At 36.1% G+C, this 4,201-nt stretch overlaps 1 pseudogene; it reads left to right on the top strand.

The window, feature by feature from the left end:
- The first annotated feature begins 1,128 nt into the window (after nt 1-1,128).
- On the top strand, nt 1,129-3,117 carry LOC144255310 (histone-binding protein RBBP4 pseudogene; annotated as a pseudogene).
- Nucleotides 3,118-4,201: the final 1,084 nt, after the last annotated feature.

Here is a 4,201-nt window from a genome sequence, read left to right on the forward strand (position 1 = left end):
TTTAAAAATGTGCTAGATATATTTAACTAAAAATATTCTGGAGAACAACAATAAGTATTATTATTATTTTTTTTGTAAAAGTCCAAAGATAAAACCAACCTAGGGAAAAATTGGTTCCTCATTTCAGAAAGATCTATTCTTTCAGTTAATATAAGTTTAACAGATCAATAAAAGATAGAACTCCAGGAGTTTACAAAGATACCAAATGGCCATTTGTGTTTGTGTACACACACACAGAAATACAATATCTCAATTTCATTCATAATTTTAAAAGTGCAAATAAAAATAACTGCAGGTTACCATTTTTCATCTCTTTGATGAAACAAATGCTAAGGTGGTTTCTCCCCAGATCCAGGGTGGCACGAGGCCAACTGCAGCCTCCTCCAAACTTTCTGGGGATGAATTTGCTGCTGTTTCCACATTCAAAACACACACTGTACTAAAGGTACTATGATCTCTCTTTCTCTCTCTCTCTCTCTCTCTCATACACACACACACACACACATTTTCTATATATAATCTTTATATATGTGTGTTATAAGTATATATATATATATATATATATATATATATATATATATATATATACATATATATATATATATTGCAAAAATAATGTTAAAAACATTTCTGGCAACAAAGTATCTGTCCATAGGGGAGTGATGAATCATAAACTCCACTGAATAGAAAAATTCTTAGGTATATTATGAAAAAATCAAGTACACAATGATAAATATGTAATATGCTTTTTTATGCCTATAAATATTCACATATATTTAATATGCATTTTATGTATTGTGTGCATAGACACACAAATACATACATATTCAAATATGTTGTATAGTTGACTCCATGAATGTTTAGAGAGTGTGGAAGAAATCATGAGTGGTGTTGTATGCTAGTTGCATTTGGAATCTGGTGGCCATTTTTGGGACAGAAACTCATATCTTTTACTTTGGATATTCTGAGTTTTAAAATTATGCCTAATGCATTTTATGAATTGATATCTATGTTGTTAATTAGACTACTAAGCTTATAGGGACAATTGTCATATTTGATTTTTTAAAATATTTTTTACTGGCGCGCGAAGGTGCGCGAGTCGACCCTCACGCAGGGGCCGCAGGAAACAATAGAGGCCGCGCGCGCGGAGCTAGCGCTCGCAGGCTCCCCACCCCTCCCGCAACGCTCGACCCCGGGATACCCCCGGCTCTCCTGCCGCCATGGCCGACCAGGAAGCAGCCTTTGACGACGCAGTGGAAGAGCGTGTGATCAACGAGGAGTACAAAACATGGAAAAAGAACACCCCTTTTCTTTATGATTTGGTGATGACCCATGCTCTGGAGTGGCCCAGCCTAACAGCACAGTGGCTTCCAGATGTAACCAGACCAGAAGGAAAAGATTTCAGCATTCATCGGCTTGTCTTGGGGACACACACATCAGATGAGCAAAACCACCTTGTGATAGCCAGTGTACAGCTCCCTAATGATGATGCTCAATTTGATGCATCACACTACGACAGTGAGAAAGGAGAATTTGGAGGTTTTGGCTCAGTTAGTGGGAAAATTGAAATAGAAATCAAGATCAACCATGAAGGAGAAGTAAATAGGGCTCGTTATATGCCCCAGAACCCTTGCATCATTGCAACAAAGACTCCATCCAGTGATGTTCTTGTTTTTGACTATACAAAACATCCTTCTAAACCAGACCCTTCTGGAGAGTGCAACCCAGACTTGCGTCTCCGTGGACATCAGAAGGAAGGGTATGGGCTTTCTTGGAACCCAAATCTCAGTGGGCACTTACTTAGTGCTTCAGATGACCATACCATCTGCCTATGGGATATCAGTGCCGTCCCAAAGGAAGGAAAAGTGGTCGATGCGAAGACCATCTTTACAGGGCATACAGCAGTAGTAGAAGACGTTTCCTGGCATCTGCTCCATGAGTCCCTGTTTGGGTCAGTTGCTGACGATCAGAAACTTATGATTTGGGATACTCGTTCAAACAATACTTCCAAACCAAGCCACTCAATAGATGCTCACACTGCTGAAGTGAACTGCCTCTCTTTCAATCCTTACAGTGAGTTCATACTTGCCACAGGATCAGCTGATAAGACTGTTGCCTTGTGGGATCTGAGAAATCTGAAACTTAAATTGCATTCCTTTGAATCACATAAGGATGAAATATTTCAGGTTCAATGGTCACCTCACAATGAGACTATTCTGGCTTCTAGTGGTACTGATCGTAGACTGAATGTCTGGGATTTAAGTAAAATTGGAGAAGAACAATCCCCTGAAGATGCAGAAGATGGCCCACCAGAATTATTGTTTATTCATGGTGGTCACACTGCCAAGATATCTGATTTCTCCTGGAATCCCAATGAACCTTGGGTGATTTGTTCTGTATCAGAAGACAATATCATGCAAGTGTGGCAAATGGCAGAGAACATCTATAATGATGAAGATCCTGAAGGAAGTGTGGATCCTGAAGGACAAGGATCCTAGATGTGTCTGCACTTGTGATTTTAGACTCCCCTTTTTTCCCTCTCAACCCTGAGATTGATTTAACACTGGTTTTGAGAGACAGACTTTGTTCAGCTATCCCTCTATATAGGTACCACCAACAATTGCTATTAGCCCAAACAGTGGGTTTTTTCTAAATATTAACTGGGATACTTTATTCAGCAAAGCCAGACTTATTTAAATTTTCTTCAGGAATTTTCTAGTAACAAACCCGGGTCTAAAGTAGCTACAGAAAGGGGAATATTATGTGTGGTTATTTTTCTTCTTAAGCTATATCCCCAAGTTTTTTGGACTCATTTAAGTAAAAGCTAGAGTGAGTAAGGAATAGAGCCAAGTGAGGTAGGTGTCTGAGCCATGAAGTATAAATACCGCAAGATGTCATTTTTATTCAGGAATTAGGGGAGATTCAAATCATATAGATTCCTACTCTAATATCTTCACACCTGACTTTCCAGGATGCACATTTTCCTATGTAGACCAGTCTCCTCTTGATTTCTACAGTTAAGTCAAAACTACATGTTCCTCCTTTCCCATATATTTTTGCTTGTTAGTGTATTTCTTGAGCTGTTTTCATATTATTCCTTACCTTTATGTGAAGTGGTTTTTTTTTTTTTTTTTTTTTTTTTTTAACTTGGGACCACCAAGTTTTAAAGATGTATGTTTCACCTGACAGTTGTACCACGGGTATACTGTCAAGTTGAGAAGAGTGAATTGATAGCTTGTATGTTTTTAAAATTAAATTAATCCTTGATAAGAGTTGCTTTTTTTTTTTTTCTTTTTTTAGGAGTTGGTCCTTGACCACTAGTTTGATACCATCTGCATTTTGGGTGACCTGTTTTATCAGCAGGCCTATTACTCCCATGACTAACTGTGTAAGTGCTTATAATGGAATAAATTGCTTTTCTACATAAAAAAAAAATAAAATATTTTTTACTGGAAACAAAATTACTTTTTATTTAAAAATAGCTTTTTTTTCCCTGGCTATATATGTGGTTATATAGTCATTATAGAAAAGTTGGAAAACATAGTCTTTTCCTCCCCTGATGACCTGAGATAATCAGTCCCTATTGGTGTTCTATGAAGGCTTATTATGCCCAGCACTGGGTCAGCTCTTCCCCCCCAAACTGACATTTCTATATGTATATGTAGAAATTTAAGAACGTACTAGATATATTTGCCTAAACATTTTCTGGAGAGCAACAATAAATATAATTTTTTTGTAGAAGTCCAAAGATAAAACCAACCTAGGGAAAAAAAATTGGTTCCTCATTTCAGAAAGGTCTATTCTTTTAGTCAATATAAGTTTGAACAGATTAATAAAAGATAAGACTCCAGTGGTTTACAAAGATACAAAATGGCCATTTGTGTTTGTGTGTGTGTGTATATATATATATATATACACACACATACACACACAATTTCTCAATTTCATTCATAATTTGTAAAAGTTATATATATATATATATATATATATATATATATATATATATATATATATTCTAGTGAAGCTTACAAATGATAATAACTGTGTCATTAATAATCCTTTAAAGCCACTTGTGAGGTTGCTATGACAAGATATAAATGAGAGGTCTAATTATGTTTGGGTTTGATTTAATATTTATCTTTTTGAAATAATATTTTCTAATTAATAAACTAGTTCAGCGTTCATTTACCAAATTTAGAAA

The sequence above is a fragment of the Urocitellus parryii genome, chromosome 6, assembly GCF_045843805.1.
Source record: "Urocitellus parryii isolate mUroPar1 chromosome 6, mUroPar1.hap1, whole genome shotgun sequence".
In the NCBI taxonomy this organism is placed as follows: Eukaryota; Metazoa; Chordata; class Mammalia; order Rodentia; family Sciuridae; genus Urocitellus; species Urocitellus parryii.